Here is an 18,560-nt window from a genome sequence, read left to right as displayed (position 1 = left end):
GGACAAAACACAGGATCCAAAAAGATATAAACCCTTTTTTATATAATGAAGTTTCTGTTAAAGGATTAATTGGAAGTCCATTATAAGCAGAAAATGCCAATCTAGCTAACATAAAATTGGGAAGCTACCCAAGTCATTACAATGCTCAACATAAAAATTCATATATACTCAAACCAAAAATCTAATTTGGTGCAAGCAAACTAGCTTTCTGATTGTGTGGAGTAAATTAAATTTTCTTTTGAAATAGAGAAATGACAAACCAACCCTAATAAATGATGAAAAGCTAATAATCTTTAAAAAAAAATTAAAAATAAAAGGATCATTTCTATGGGAAGAACCAATCATAAAATTTCATTATATCCCTTCTAAAATCGTTCTATTTCATCTGGTATTTCGTAGGGATAAGCGATATACAGATAAAATAGAGAATATATTTCTTTTCTGCTATTAAAACTAATAAAAAATAAAAGAGACCTCCGAATGACTAAATAACAATACTGGGATGTCTCTTAGTAAAACATAAAGTAGCTACCTGTAGGAACTTCGAATTGAGATATGAATACACTAGGTTACCCAAAAAGAAATCGGCATTAACAAGTCTATTATTCAAACTAAAAACATAAAGACTAAAGACACGATCCAAAAGATCCATGATAAGCGACACTATAGTTCAAGATACTACGAACCAAGGAATTACCATGATACAACCACTAGCTCTATCAGTAAGGCAGGGTAATAGAAGGTGTAAACATCATAATTGAGAAAGGTAAACAAATGAAAATCTAGTAGAAATCGAAGGAAATGGTTTTGCCAAAAGCATATCCGACCTCTCATTCCATGGATGACCCTAGATCTGACCCACCACGGATGTCATTGAGCACCAACACTGCCACATCAAAAAAGTTGCTGTCACCAAGAGAGAGAATAAGGACCAATGGGGCCACTGAGCCATGACCAATGAGAATGATATTCTTATCACACTAGTCACTGGCCATAAGAAGAGAGATCCACCAAGATCTATGCTAGACACGAAGAAGAATATCTACCCACCTCCTAGCATCTCCACCCCACCTAAAGGTCAGAGCAACACTCCACCAACCTACAAGCAGAAAAACAACCTTAACCAGTGTATGAAAAATTTTGTACTTGTCTATGTTATTGTGGCTTTGCTTATTCTTCTTTTTTTTCTCATCTCGATCATATATTATGAGTATCGTTGATTATGTGTGTGGGTATATGCTTATTGGTTTTAATTAAAAGATTATTGATGTTCTCGGGTTCTTGTGAAGAAGAGCAAACTAACACAAGGTTTGGGTACTAAAATTTGTGGTCAAACAGTAGCCATTTTACTAAAAAAAAAAGGTTTAAGTCTTTACACGGGATCCCCAAAAAGAGTTTGAAACTGTTACAGATCTAAAATGAATATAAAAGGCCGACCTATGCGGCAAAATCAGGGTCCAACCCTAATTCCAGTAAGTACTCTCGACCATGGTGGTCGAGCAAGCCACATATGTACACTCCGCTTTTGAATCTCTCCAAATCATGGCTGGTCCAGCTTTTCATTTCTTTTACCTGCACCATATAACACCCATGAGCCGAGGCTCAGCAAGAAAACACAATCATGCTCATAAGAAGTTAATCAACACATTACAGAATCTTAATAAACATGCCTGACAGTAATAGCCATACTTGTGCGTGCATTTAATCCACATAAGCGACTATAGAGTCACACCAGGGGCCATTGCCATATTCCTATCTAACCAGCCTTAGAGTTGGCCCAACTCATCTTGCATTTTATTTTTTAGGTGGCCATAGGGTCATTCAAGTGTATATCACGCTTCTGGGTTGGCCTAACCACATCAATCTGCGTTCAGCACGCAGTTGCCGCCCTTGACTTATAAGCCGAGCTTTTCAATCAGATATATCAGAAAAACATTCATCACTTAATACAGGTATGCACAACGCAATCAACATGTTTAATAAAACATTCTAAACATGGTTATAACCATGCTCGATAACTGGGCTCAAGCCCTAACCACAGTCCAGATGCAGTTTTCTTACCTCAGGTCTTGAGCGAGTAGAGTATGGCGACCCCGAGTGCAATCCGTTCCTCCCGAGCCTAACAGTTCACCCTAGTCACAACCATAACCAGGAATAACTATCAAGAAACTAACCAATGAAGGCTTCCGGACCAAGTCCTAGCCTCCGAGACCTTGAATTCTACTAAAGCAGGTAGCAAAACTATTTCCGAGCCCTTAGGTTTGGGTTCCCATAACCTAAAACCTAATTTATGACTTTTTCCCATTTTGAGCCGTAGGTTCCCCACTAAGGGTCACGACACGCATCTAGGCAGAGAGTGCCCAAAATCCCCTACACACGCGTTGCGATGCAACCCGCCAAGCGCTAAGGCAGTTTGAGGCACCCCTGCCTCGATCAAGTTCATGAGGGTCGCGGCACCCCAAGAACAGTGCCACAGCGTGACCCTGCGAACTCAAAAACCAACGATTTCATAAATCACAATTGATCCCAAATCCATCCCAAAACACAGTTTTGACCATAATAATGGTCCCAGCAGCTCAAAAACACAATAAACAACCTTAAAACTTAACTAAAACTCAACCAAAACCCAAAGTCAAACCCTTTCCCATGAGAACTAAAAAATTGAAACCAAGCTAAGGAAAAATAGAGCTTACCTCTTGATCCCTTGCAACAAGGTTGAATCCTTCTAGTTGTTAGTACTCTTAATAGCTCCCAATTTCCCAAATATCACTTCTCAACTTATGATTCAAGGCTTCCCTTCAAGAGCTTAAAGGAGAGAAAACTTATTTATCTAAAGAATGAGAGAATATGTGAGATTAGAGAGAGATTACTTTCTGAGTTGATAAACTCCTCCTTGGCTTAAGTACTTAATGGTCTCAAAAGACCAAAATACCCCTTGCCACTTAATCCTCCCCTCTAAGCCCCCAAGGGCAAAAATGACATTTCGACTCTCTAATACCACATAAACTCAAAATTTCCAATTAATTCCGCCAAGTGTGGAATGTTATATTATTTTATAATATAATGTTTTAGATTAAATAAATGTGACATAGAGTGTCACATATTGTAACATATAATAGAGAGTTGCATTATTTGGATATATGTGAAATATCCAAACATGTAACATATTTGATGTTACAAATTCATCACAAATTTGTAACTCCTAAAATATCACCCATTATTGTGTAGATTTGTTGTTACACAATATTGAGATGAATTTCTTAAAGCCATATGAGAAATGGCCGATAGAGATGAGATTTTAACTCCCATATTGTGTATGAAAGTTACAAAATCAAGTGGGAATAAATTGGAACGTTTTGGAAAAAATTGAAAAATTTGTTGCTGAACTTGACTGAGGGCCGCGGCGCCTGGAACATGCGTCGCGGCCCTAGTGGCTGACAACTTCATACAATTTCGGTTTTTATCTAATTTTGAACGATTCCAACAGCCAAGTAACTCCCAAATCTCTATTTTAATTCCATAAAACACCCAATTAATCATTGGTAACAGCCATGGGGGTTGGTGGAATTTGAAATTCAAAGGGTGTCTCTAAACTCTATAAATAGGAGCCTAATGCTCACTTGTAAGATACAACTTTTCTATCCACTAGAGCACTTGGCTAGAAACACCTTGAGGCTTGATTATTCCAGAAAGCATTTCCTATAATCTGTGAGAGATCCCTTATTGCTTGAGTTAGGGGGAAATAAGCTTTTGGACAAATGTTTCAAACCTTGTTCAAGTTGGTGATCCCCAACACTCTTCACTTTGGTTGTGTGAGTGAGAGTTTATTGTTTTGGTTCTTGTTCTTATTTTCTTCTATTGCTCTTTCTTCTTTTCTTCTTATTCTATTTACTTGTTCTTTTGTTTAAAAGTTGTAACCATTTTATTTCCTTTGTTCAAACACTTCTAGTTTACTTGTATCTTTTTGTAATAGAGTTGTACTTTCTATTTCTATCATCTTACATCTCCTTCTCCTTTTATTTGTATTTTTCAGTTATAGAGTTGTAACACTTTATTTAATCAATCCTTGTCTTTTGTAATATTTTGCATAGAGTTGTAATATTTTCTTACCATTTCCATTGAGGCAATACATATATATTTTCTTAACATGGAATATTACTATATTTTCCAAAATACGACTCATACTCCAATGAGTCCCGATAACTCACTAAATTACCAAAATACCCCTTGGCTCACCCCGAGCCGGGTATAAATCCTCTTTGTGACTAAACCGCTATCTTACTTGAAAGGACCGACTCTTGCCGAATATCTAAAATATATCTACATAATAATGTGGTCTCAATCATATAACATAATATAATCATAATTATACCCTCATCGAGTCAAAATTACAAATATGTCCCCTTTAAATAAAAGTGGGCATGTTATGCACATTTGATACACTTAAACATGCATCATCAGTCATATCATAATATAACTCATGCAATTCACATAATCACATAAATATTCGATTAAATCATATAATATTTCAATAATGCCCTCATGACCCCCTAATCAATGCACTAAGCCTTATAGGAACTTTGGGACCATTCTAACTTTTCACACGTGAAAGACATACATAATGATAAAATAATATAATGTCATACATATACATATGTTAAATGATTTAGACAGTAGAAATTGTGGATGCACTGGTACATATTGATCTATATGAGATGGCAAAGCATGACTTCATGTAATAACCAAGGTTATTATTTTCTTATAAGCTTCTTAATTATGACATTAGGTTACATTTTAATAGTTTATAATAATGACTTGAGTGGTGGAATTTAAAAAGATTGCTTTGAGTTTTAAATTATTTATTTTAAGGTATGATCTTATGACTTAGAAATAATTATAATTATTATAGCTAGCAGTTTATGAGATTTTTAGTATAAGATTAAATTAGAATATAGTTTGAAGTTTTTATTAAAGAATAATGTACACATGTTTAATGGTAGCTTAAGAAGTATACATGTGGCATAAAAATAAGTCATAAAGTATTTGAATTTAGCTAGTATACCGAAATTCTCTATAGAATTAATAGGTGGATTTTTCATGAATTAATTAATTAAGCAATATAGTTAAATTGAAGAACCATGTGGAGACTTACCTAGTCTTGGGCGTGTAGCATAAAAATAGGATAGTTTTTTTACTCATTTTGAACTTGCATGGATAAGTGTCACACTAGGCTTGAACTAAGTGAATATGTTAAGATAGGTTGAACCATTTTGAACATGCTAGGTGTAGGCATGAGCATGAGTGTAGAGTAACTGTAACGCCCTGGTTACCCCAGAACAGTTACGGTGAACCATAAATTTAACTCGCTACCAACACCCAGGTGTCCTCTCCCTATAAATATGGAGACCCTGGGCGTTGCAAAGGGTTGGCGTCTAGTTTGTAAAGAAACACCCTGTAAGGAATACCAAAGAGTTATATCAATAATATTGACTGGTGGACTAAAGGGATTTTAACCTTCGAACCACCTAAAAGGAAAGGAGTTATAACCTTCCCCCTATACTATTTTCACCAGTTTGGAATATAAATATTTACATATTACGGTTCATCATCTAGCACTAATCCATCCCGTCTATTCGTATAATTATCTGTTGCCGAAGAACCACGTCAACAGTTTGGTGCTTTCATTGAGAGGATTTAGATTGGTGCTAATGCAAAAACCCAACCATGGTGGTTACTCGCTCGAGGCATGGTAATGAAGTGGATCAACATGATGGGCAGGAGGCCCACCATGCCGCCATGTCCGATGAGCAAAACCCCGAGGTTCAGTAGCGATCGAGAAAGCAGCCGATGGACCAACGCGACACTGGAAGTTCGGCTCCCCGGCCGCCCAATCCGAACCCGGATTTCTACACAGCGATAGAAATGGAAAATGCACAGTTGAGGAGTCAGCTATCGAAAGAAAACAAGCAGATCGAAGAGGTCGTGGCCCGGTTACCCCTTCTTACAACCGACGCTAATGTCGGAAAGAGGCATAGTGGGACTCATAAGTCCCGCCGGGATAACCGGTCCAGGCCCAGTCGGTCGGCCAGAACCTCGACATCGAATTCTACTCCTACGACACACCACCAGGAAACTGTGTTTGAGGAACTTCCTAGGGTCGACCAGCGATTCAGCCGATCGGTCCGGACCTCAACTCCTAGCTCAGTTCCCCCATCGAGTGCACCCAGGAGGGCCCGAGGAAGCTCGCGAAGGAGATCCGAGGAGGGCTCGCGACAACAGCCCGCCCCGGCCAGCCGTCCGGCACCACGGTCAGACCACAGAGCGCAGGACGCGGGGAATGGTAGAGCGGGGCGACCGCGACCTAGCTTAGTCCGCCTTGACGGGACTAGGATCATGTCACCAGTTAGGCATCCCCTGTCACCAATAAGATACGCATCTCCTCCCCGTCCAGTCTGAGACATTCCAGCTCATGGGAGTAGCAGAAGAAATCCTCCTTCCGCCGGACCTTCCCATCGCAGCCGGGAGCGCGGGGAAATCCCAGACCCTCACCCTCAACGGCAGGCTCCGAGTTTCTCAAATGGAAGTTACTGGAATGGGAGACATCGAAGTGGCATGTCCGGCGAAGACCTGTTCCATCGTTTGAGTTCGGCTCAAAACCCTCGGGCCACCCCGAGGGTCGACCTCTGAGATCGCCTCAACTCTCAAAGAGGACACCCAGCTAGAAATGATAGCCATGCTCACCAAGGGGAGGTTCTTTCGGAAGTACGTGACAGCGGGAATGTCTCACATAGCCTATCTCAAGATAGGAGGGACAATAACCCGCCTAACGCGTACAATGGAGCTGGAGCTGTTGAACTGCCCCAGAACAACCAAGGAAGTAAGGACCAAACCCTGGAGCGTCTAGCTCAGATGGAGGAGCTGATGAGGAAGCTCTTATCGGAAAAGGAAAAAGATGAGTACGACTCGGGGGACGAACTCGAGCTCTTCGCCCCCAGCATAGCAGCCACGGCGTATCCGCCTGGTTTCCGTATGCCTCACTTGTCCAAATTCAATGGAGACGGGGACCCGTCAAATCATTTGGGTATGTTCAACACCCTGATGATGGCCCACAACATTGGTCCCGAGCTAAGGTGTTTAATATTTCCTTCCACCCTGACTGGGCCGGCCAAGCAATGGTTCAAACAGAATAAAAAACAGTCCATCAGCTCGTGGAAAACCTTTTCTGCCGACTTCAAGAGGGCATTCCGAGCTTCTCAGGCTGCCCACGTCAAAGCTGACACCCTGGCAAACGTAAAGCAACAGCCCAAGGAGCCTTTGAAAGCTTTCCTGAGCAGATTCGCAAACGTCGCGGCTCGAGCCAGGGACGCAGATGATAGCTCCAAGCTTATGGCCTTGAGGACTGGGATCCTCGTTGGAGGCAGACTCTGGGAAGAGATACAGAGAAAATGTGTCAGCACCGTGAACGAATTCTTAAATAAGGCCCAGGGATGGATAAACCTGGAGGAGGCGCGAGCATCGGCCGCGGGAACCAGCCAAGCCTCTGATCAGCCTGCTGGAGTGGGAACGGATGTCGTGACAGCAACCCAAACCGTTACACAGAATAACCAATTAGGTGGAGGCAAGAGAAAAGGGAGCAGCAAGGGCAGCCAGCACGGCCCAAAGAAGAACAAGCCCGTAGAAAAGTTTAAGCCAGTCTACGCGACTTACACTGAGCTCACGAACACTAGGGAGAACATTTTCCTAGCAAACTCTGCTCGCCTCCCCTGGAAAAAGCCAGAACCTTTGAAGCACCAGAAGGCTAAGCAGGACCCCTCCAAGTTTTGTCGATTTCACAACGACATTGGCCAAAACACTGACGATTGTAGGCACCTAAAGGATGAGATCGAGACTCTCATCAGAGTCGGGCCTTTGGCTCAGTATGCGCGGAATAGAGTTCCCACCAGTCAACCCGCTCCAGAAGCTCCGATAAATCAGCCCGGGTCTCGGATAAATCAAGACACCCCTCCTCCTGTGATAGGAGGAGAGATCTCCACGATCTCCGGAGGCCCCCATCTAGCCGGCACGAGCAGAGGTGCCCAGAAGAGATATGTCAACGAATTGAAAGCTCATAACGGAGTGGAGTTCGTCCCAGAGCAGCATCTACCCAAACAACAACGACTGGAGAGGCAACCAATCATATTCACCGAGGAAGATGCCAATCACGTCCAGTTCCCCCATAACGACCCCCTGGTCATAGCCGTCAGCTCGCTAACCGGAGAGTTAGAAGGATACTGGTCGATAATGGGAGCTCAGTAAACCTGCTATTCCGGTCTACGCTGGAAAAGATGGGTTTATTTGTCACCGAGTTGAAAGCCACCTCCATGATGCTATATGGATTTTCTGGAGAAGGGTCGGCAGCAATAGGAACAATCGAGCTGGTGATCACCTTGGGAGAGGGACCCCAGGTTGTCTCAATACTCCTCGAATTTTTGGTCATCGATTGTCCCGCCGCATACAATGCTATTTTGGGCCGACCTACAATGATAGCATTTGAAGCCATAACCTCCATCTGCAACCTCATGCTAAAATTCCCCTCTTCCTCGGGGATATGCACGGTCTGAGGTGATCAGCTCGCTGCCAGGGAATGCTACAGCATTTCCATGAAGGGAAAATTAAGACCCGGGCAGCAGACGATGACCATCCAAGACGGGAGTGAGGAATCTCAAGAAATTGTATGTAACGCCCTGGCTACCCCAGAACAGTTACGGTGAACCAGAAATTTGACCCGCTACCCAAGTCCTTTGGTTACAAGCGTGTTCTAAGTGTTATTAACAGGCTGAGGTGGAAAAAACAGTAAAAAGGAAAGGATATGCTTTATTAAGTATATAAAACTGTTCATGAGCTCATCAAAACATTTACAAGTTGTTTATAATGCAAAATGGTCACTACTGATTCAAATTTACAAACCCGCCGACCTAAGTGGCAAAAATAGGGTAAACCCCCTAGTTCCTCTGAGAACTCCTTGGTCGTGGTGGTCAAGCGGCCGCATATGTACACATCACCACCTAAGCTCTCCACTCAGGGCAGGGTGAGCTTTTCTTTCCCTTTACCTACACCACACAACACCCATGAGCCAAAGCCCAGCAAGAAAACACAATATTGTATATAAACATTATCAAATGATTATCATTATAATCACACAGAGCTTATAGCTCTTAAACAGATGAGTGAATATCACTTGAGGTTCTAGAAAACCATACTGAGTGACTGACAAGCAAGTCACTACTTTAAACAGAAGAGTGGCTGCTAGGTAAGCCACTAGCCTTAAACAAATGAGAGACTGATGGGTAAGTCTCTAACTTAACAGATGAGTGACTGATGGGTAAGTCACACAAGCGCTTATAATATTCATCGAACTTGAGGTTTGTCCGGCATTAATGTTCTTTGAGTCATCCAATGCAGATGTCGATTAGATCTAATCTTTATTGGCTTGCATTGAACACGCTAAAGTTGTCCTGACTAATGAGTCAGCTCTATGTGACCAGTGCCTAGTACCACTGCCGAACCTGACAAATGAGTCACAACTTCACAGTTGATACTGACACCTATGCCAATTATAACTAATGAGTCAGTACCATGCACAAGTGAGCAAGATTTGCTAAGCATTCAATAATCAATCCATGTCCACATTTACACAATCAACATGCCTCAAGAATAATCATGCATGTCACATATGGGGTGCAGTTTTCTTACCTCTGGTTCGAGCGAGAAATAATATAAGAACGACCCTTGAGAACGATCAACATTTAGATTCCTTAGCGGTTACCTAATCATAACCAATTATATTCCATTAATAAAGTAAATCAATGAATGGTTCACAATCTAAACCACACTCCCGGGATCAATCCCTCACTCTCGGGACTCCCAATCTACTCAAAAGGGGTAAAGGAACCTGTTGACTGTGTTTTTAGCCAACGACGTGAGAACGTCAAATACGACAAGCCTTCAAGAGAAATAAAAATGACACAGACGGTTTAAACAAGAAAAGTAAATAACACAGGAGATTTTTATAGTGGTTCAGCCCCGATTGTCGGTAATAGCCTAATCCACTTAGAGTTGTGATTTATAGATCTGTACTCAAGATCAGATGGACTGAGCCAACTGAGTTTCTTCAGTACAGATGGCAAAAATACAAGAATTCTCTCTCTAGAATACTCAGACCCAACTTTCTCTCTCTAGAATACACAGTCCCAATTTTCTCTCTCTAGAAAGAAGAAGCAGAAGAAGAACCCCTCTCTCATCCCATAAGCTCTCTATTTATAGGCCTGGGATCCTCAACTGATATCCCTTACGATAGGGATATTTTATTATTCATCTTATATTTATATTACAATAAATGTTTAAAATACAACTGATTCCTCAATTTGAGTGAGAAATGAGAGATTCCCGCATATGTTGTTGAAGTTGTTCCTGGGATTTTGACGTAGTCTCACATGCATGTTGGTTACTCCTTCAAACTTTCCTTGGACCAAGGTGATATATGCATGCTTGGCTCTCCTCGGACCAAGGTGGTCCGAGCCAACACCCTTGCTTCTCACCTCGGACAAGTCCGAGCATACCTTCTCCAATCAAGGTCCGATCGGACCTTGTGGCCTTCTCCTCGGACTAAGGTGGTTCGAGGCATCCTCCTCTTGCCTTCTCCTTGGACCAAGGGGGTCCAAGGCATCCTCCTTGACATCTCACCTTGGACAAGCCTGAAGCACTCCCCTTTAGCATCTCCCAACTATATCCGATCGGACATTGTGTAGGCTTTCCTTGACAAAATCTAAGTCTCCATTCTTGACTTGCATGGGACTCCTCCTCCTTAGCTACCTACCTTGGACACGTTCGAGCCAACACTTAGGAAACCTTGGGAGGCTTACCTCAAACACACCCTTGGGGTCTCCTAGGACCACATCCTCCTTGGGGTCTCCTAGGACCACTCCCCTTAGCTCTCCTAGAATGCATTCTCCTTAGCCTCCTAGGATGCATTCTCCAATTTTCGGGTATAACAGAACCAAACCCCGAGCCTTAAAAACCATCCCGAACCCTAAAAACAACACACCCTGAAACTGACCTAGCGCCTAGGCGCTGCCAACCAGCGCTGGGGCGCTGCCCCAAAAACAGAGAGGGCTACTATCTGCCCTGCATAGTGCTGGGGCGCCAGCTTCAGACCAGCAGCTCCACTGGTTTTCCCTCCTTGCGATTCCCCTTGAAACCAACTTTCCAAACCAACCCCTAAACTTCACCTGCACCACCCCCTCATCAAAACCCAATCAATCTTACACAGAAACTCCCATTGATTCCAACTATCCACATCAAAATCAAGAGTTGAAACTAACAACCAAAACAGAGCATACATGGAAACTAGTGGCTAAAAACTTACCTCAAATTCAGGTTGTGGTGCTCTTCAATGGTGGAACACTCTCCCAAACTCCCAAGGTCTACTTCCAAAGCTAGAATCCTCAACAAGAGCTCAAAAAATCACAAAGGAGATGGATGAGCAGGAAGGTACGGGTAAGCTCCAAACATGCTCTGTTTTCTCTTCAATTTTACAGCTTAACTCAGTTTATATCTATCCTAGGGGTAAAAAGACCATTATACCCCTAGGTCAATTAAAGATTTATAAAGGCTCCCAAGGGCAACTTTTTCCTTTCCAACCTATCTCGTTAATCATAATTAACGCTCTCCAATTCCCGCTATTCTCAATAATCCCAAACACCAATAATTCATATCTCGTTACCCTTTAACTCCTTGAACGCTCTAATCATTTAAAATACCCCGAGACTCATCCCGGGCCTCGAACTTAAACCTGTTATGACTAGACCACTAATCAATAATCCAAGATCGTCTCATGTCGAATGGCTCGAACAAACCCACATTATAATGTGGTCTCAACAACATATCACCAACATGCATACAAATATACAATTGTACCCTCAACGGGCCAAATTATCATCACACCCCTGTAATTTAAAATGCGGACCCACATGCATGCATTTAACATCATATTATAATATAATTCACATATACATGCATTTTATCAATTAATGGCATAATTAAACAAGTATGGCCCTCCCGGCCTACTATTCCCGCCACCACACCATATCGAAGATTTCGGGGCATTACAACTATCCCCTCCTTACAGAAATTTTGTCCTCAAAATTTACCTGAACAACTCGGGATACTGACTCTGCATATCTGACTCCAGCTCCCAGGTCGCTTCCTCGACCTTGTTGTTCCTCCACAATACCTTAACCAAAGGTATCGTCTTATTCCTGAGGACCTTGTCTTTTCTGTCTTGTATCTGAACTGGCTGCTCCTCAAAGGAGAGATCTGGCTCAAGCTCCAGATCTTCATAACTCAAGATATGACTCACATCAGATACATATCTCCGAAGAGCTGAGACATGAAATACATTATGCACGAACGACAACGCCGGAGGCAAAGCCAATATATAAGCCACCTGACCAATCCTCTCCAAGATCTCAAATGGACCTACAAATCTAGGACTCAGCTTGCCTTTCTTCCCAAACCTTCTCACCCTTTTCCATGGCGAAACTCTAAGGAAAACATAGTCTCCCACTTGGAACTCCACGTTTCTGTTCTTGAGATCTGCATAGCTCTTCTATCTACTCTAAGAAGCAAGCATCCGAGCTCTAATCTTCTCAATGGCTTCACTGGTCCTCTGAACTGCCTCAGGACCTAAGTATCTCCTTTCACCTGTCTCATCCCAATGAATAGGAGATCTGCACTTCCTACCACACAACATCTCATAAGGTGCAATTCCAATGGTTGACTGATAACTGTTATTGTAGGAGAACTTTATCAAAGGCAGATACTTACTCCAAGATCCACGAAAGTCCAGCACACATGCCCGTAGCATGTCTTCCAAAATCTAGATCGTCCTCTCAGATTGCCCATCTGTCTGAGGATGATAAGCTGTACTAAACTTCAGCTGTGTCCCCATGGCCTTCTGCAAACTCCCCCAAAACTTGGAAGTAAAAGTGGGGTCCCGATCTGACACGATCGATTTAGGTGCTCCATGGAGACGCACGATCTCTCTCACATAGAGATCTACATACTGGTCAACTGTATAGGTAGTCCTCACTGGCAGAAATTAAGCTGACTTGGTGTCGCGATCCACTATCACCCAAATAGAATCATGCTGACCAACAGTCCTGGGTAAGCCCACCACAAAATCCATTGTGATGTCCTCCCACTTCCACTCTGGGATATCAAGAGGCTGCAATAACCTGCCGGCCTCTGATGCTCAGCCTTGACCTGTTGACATGTCAAGCACTTAGCCACATATTCCACTACATCCTTCTTCATCCCTGGCCACCAATACAACGATCTCACATCCTGATACATCTTCGTGGTGCCTGGATGCAAAAAGTAAGGTGTAGTATGAGATTCATCCAGAATCTCTCGCCTCAAAGCCGCCAATTGTGCCCCAAAGGAGTGCCCCAAAATCTACTTCGAGTGACAGCCCAGTCTCTAGCATTCTCAAGCCAATTGTGAAAGCGTTTTTCCTGCATGACAAGTTGAACCCGACAAATACCAGCCTTTAAGAAATTTGCCTACTTCAGTATTCTTGAAATTAAAAAACTTGTTGATGAAGCATCATTATAGACTTCATAAACATAAGTTAAGTAAAAATATAAGGTACTAGTCAATTAAATTTTGGTGCCAAGAATTGTCAACCCTTCACAAACTTCCTGAGCCACAATGATAAATATTAGAATTCATTTCACTATTTTTTTTCCTTTTGGAAGAGGAAAATAGGTTTCACTCTTGCTTAGGAACTATATAATATCTAACTGATCTACAAAATCATTTTGTCTTACTGACCAGAGCCAACACGAAAAATGTAAACCTGACCCATCTCAAGAGAGCTGCAAATTAACACAAACCAGTTTAGTGAAAACAAATTCAGGAAAAGGGCATGTGATTTTATGTGCTTATTTTTTTTTACCTATCAAATATTTGTCCAGATGGAACCATGGCTACATAATTAGCAGCCACCTGAAGTTAAGAGAGTCAGACACAATGGCAACCAAGTCAAATGTGTAAGCAAAGAGTTTCACTACAATGCATGTTAGATCAGCTCAAAAAGAAGAGATTACTCTCAAAATTTGACACAAACTAGTGAGTCAGTAGGAAACGAAATTCGGGCGGATCAAGTGACTCTGGTGGAAGGAAACGTGGAAATAACGGTTTTGACCACCATGAGGAAAAGAAAGCAAAGTTGAATTCAAATGAAAGGCCAACCAAGTATGAGCCTCAATTCACTAACTACACCACTCTCTCGACCAGCCGAGCGGAGATATATCTTGCTAGTCATGAAGAGGTTCCCTACAAGAAACCTCCACCCATCAGGAAAGAGATGAGGAAGAGAGATATGAATACATTTTGTCGTTTCCATGGAGATTATGGTCATGACACGAATGAATGCAATCACCTAAAGGACGAGATAGAATTTCTTCTCCGGTCGGGCAAGTTGAGGAAGTATCGGGCAGAGACACCCTAAGGAGAAGGAGGTAGCAGCAATCCTGGTTTCAAGTGACAAAGATCTCCACCCTTGCAGCCCGGACCTGTGGACTTTACCTTAGACACCATATGTGGAGGTCCATACTTGGCTGAGGAAAGCAACGAAGCAAAGGAGAAGTATGCTGAGCGGGAATGCTAGGATCAGAAACCACTGGAGTGGCGAGCATCGAAGGATATATTATTTTTAAATACCGCTTTCAGAGTGGTAGCTTGATTTTGAGTTGTTAGACTTGTTATTTAAGTTTGGTTTATGAGCTGGTTATTTGTTAACCAGTCATTTTATTTTTGAACAATTTGGTTGTTTAAGACTCATTATTAGACATGTTTTGTCCTTTTTAATTTACGAGTGATTAAAGAGACTATGCGCAGCATGTTCAATTCTTGCTACAAATATGCATGTGTGTTAGTTATCCGAGCAGTGTTCAACTGGTCGGTAAAATCGGACAGTGTTCAACTGGTCGATACGTCAAGCAGTGTTCAATGTTAATTTTGAATTTATTGGGTTTATTTTGATTTTATATATTTTTGTGTGTTTTTATAGTTATTTTGTTGTAAAATGTTATAGTTAATTATTTGAATTATTGTTCTTTAGTTTGAGGTAAAAAAAAATGTTGTATTATTGAAATTAAATGTTAAATATAAATTAAGTTATAATTAATATTTTCAAAGAATTAAATTGATTTATTTTATAGTTGAAAATATTTTATTATGATTTATTTTATATTTATTTTGTAGGGAATTTATGACACTTTTGTTCTTGAAAAAAAGCAAAAAGAGAAAGAAATTGTGGCATTTTTCAAAAGCCATAAGCCTCATGGGCCATGCCACCTTCTAGGCCCAACAACCACTTGGCCCACGAAGCACTCCATCAGCCACGTGACCATTTCTCTCCTCCAAGCTACTCCAAGCATCACAAGACCACAGCAGCTCCCACATGCTCAACTATCTCCCTGCCTCAACATACATTCGGTCTCCTGCTTCCTTCCCAGCGCATGCCAGCCATAGGCCCATGAGCCTCCAACACGCCCCAGCTCCCACCTGCCATAAAGCAGCCCTAAACCACTTTATTTTGCATTGAGCCCATAAATATCAATGTTCCCTTGTCTCATTTTCTCCAAAAATACCACATTTTTATCCAACTTTCTACACTTTTTACCCCAAAACATAATTATTACACCCTATAATTTATCCATATTTGCCATATTATAATTAATTAAATTAATTTAATCAATTTAATTAATTTAAATTGATTATTTTAATCATCATTTTTGGCTATAAATAAGGGATTTAGGGTGTCCATTTTTGGGAGAGGAGGTTACACTACACATTCTACACATTTCAAAACCTCTCCATTCTCTTCATCTTCATCTTCTTCTTCTTTTTTGTTATTTTTCTATGTATTTTTAGAGGAACAATTTGGGGGTTCATCCTCCAAATTTTCCTATTTATGTTTGTAATTTTTAGTTTGTATTTGCTATTATAGTTATGTGTTTCTAATCTTTTTAAGATTATTAAGGTGATGATGAAACAATATGTAACTAGATAGTATTTATTTTGTATGTTGATTTCCCATTTTGTGCAACAAAGTTTATAGAATTTTATTCTTCAAATATCTTCTTTCATCTTAAATATCATGTATTTTGGATTGTTAGCACACATTTAAGCTTTGTTCTTCATTAGTGCAAATACATAATATTCTTTGTGTAAGATGTGTCATTAAATTGTACACATCCATGCTTATAACAAAAATATTATGTTTTGCCTTATAAATAATGTTCATTGATTTATTTGTTATTTCATTAGATTGATTTATACTAAATGCTTTGAAATTATAATTTTGAAAAGTGAAGAAAAATCTTATCTTTTTTGAAGTAATTTGTGCTTAAAATTATACATCTATTTGGAAAATGATAGTTTGATTTATTTTAACTATCACTAAAACTTGGGAATCAATATACTTATAAATATTATTGAACTTGTATTTTGTGGATTCTAATCCTTAATAATCTTATTTTACTATCTTGATTTCTATTATTAATTTATATTTATATATTTGTCTTTAATATCTTTATTATTATTTTATTTTCATTATACAAAACTCTCATCAATCTTTGGGGCTAGGTTAGAATTTATTACTTTTGATTTAAAATAGTTTTATTTTCGATTTTAGACAACTCCTTTGGGTTCGATCTTGTGCTTACACGAACACTATATTCCATATACGATTCGTGCGCTTGCGAGTTATAAATATTTAAAACATACCCGTTTTGGGTCCATCATTTTGTAATCTGCACTGAAGAAACTCAGTTGACTCAGGTTCATCTGATCTTGAGTGCAGATTTATAATCACAACTCTAAGTGGATTAGGCTATTACCAACACATTGGGGCTGAACCACTATAAAATCGTCTGTGTCGTTTATTTTCTCTTGAAGGTTTTATCGTTTTTGACGTTCACACGTCGTTGGCCAAAAATGCGGTCAACACCCATATTACCAAAATAGTCCATACCACTTTGAAGGAAAATTTTTCCAAAAATAAGAAAATATCAAGGGAGTGACTAGGAAGCAAAGTTCAATTTTATGATCATAAATTACCAAAAAAGCTCGGCAATAAATAGCATGTCCTTATTAAGCTAAGTAAAAGCTATTTTAAAAAACTAATCAAACTATCTCATCATAGTCTGCCCTTTATAAACACAAATTTACTATCGAGTTGGTCGTACTTTTATAAAAATATAACCACATAGACCATGTAACAAATTTATCTTTAAGAAGCTAAGCATAGCCATGTTTAGTATATTTCCAGACTTAAACAAATAAATATTCACAGCCACAAAACAGCTACACATGAAACACACAGTGCCTATGTAGGGTGTCAACTTCAGTTCACCTCACTGCCCATACCAACAGATTCAGAATGCAATGCCCATCCACAAAATATCAGTGACCTTGCATAAGACCCCACAAATCCTAAGAGGACATCAATCTATGAAACCTCAAATGTCTCTGTCACTCAACATTGCTAAGCCTAGTGTCAAGCACTATAGTTTATAATATAGTGACTCCTTATCATCTCTGATCTTACCAGTGTCTTTTCTGACAATGAAGAGTACCACTTAAATCAAGGTGATTGGTGCCTTTGTCAGACCTGGCCAGACCCAGACCACGGACCATTGAAGGAAGCCTCTATAAAACTAATATTTCGATTAGCTCCTTAGGAAGCTCTTTATCTTTATAAAAATACAGAGTAACAGTATATTTTAGAATTAAATAAATAACACATAAACTAATATTTATTTCTATTTGTTTCATTTTCCTGTTCTCTATATTCTTCCTTAGTCCTATTTTTTCGTTTCAATTCCCTTGTCTTAAATAACTTAAAAAGCTTGTCCCTTGGTCAACCATTTATCATAACTGCTTCCTCCACCTCAAACCAAATTCTAATATAAAAATTCCAGACCTGTCTATCACCCTCACCGAATTTTTCTTTGTACACTTTAAAAGATAATTTTTCAATTTATTATCTTTCTTATGCTCAACATTCAATAAAAAAAAAACCTTAATCAGTAGCCCATTTGAATTGATGTTTTGCTTGAGTGTTGCTCTAGCTACTCAAGATACCTAATTGTACTCAATCGATGATATGGTAATAATAAAGTTTTATAATCTCTATTTTTGCTTCCATTATTGTAGTCTCTATTTTATAATCTCTATTGATGTATTGTGTAGAAGAAAGAAAATGAGGATGTTAAAATATCTAGAATTGATGCTTTTCGGAGAGCCCATACCAAGAAGAATGGTGAACCTGTAAACCCAACGGCATCTGATATTTTTGTGAGCATTAGTCATTTAATTTTTGTGAATTTTTACTTATTTTTCATAATGCATACATTAGTTTTACTAATTTATATGCAGGGTTCATTGAATGAGATTCTCCTAGAAGACCCAAAATCTGGAACTACAGACAATGCTGATGAGGATGCCTTGAC

Source organism: Humulus lupulus, chromosome 1 (assembly GCF_963169125.1).
Source record: "Humulus lupulus chromosome 1, drHumLupu1.1, whole genome shotgun sequence".
In the NCBI taxonomy this organism is placed as follows: Eukaryota; Viridiplantae; Streptophyta; class Magnoliopsida; order Rosales; family Cannabaceae; genus Humulus; species Humulus lupulus.
The sequence above is the reverse complement of the archived record's forward strand: the minus strand, read 5'-3'. Positions refer to the sequence as shown.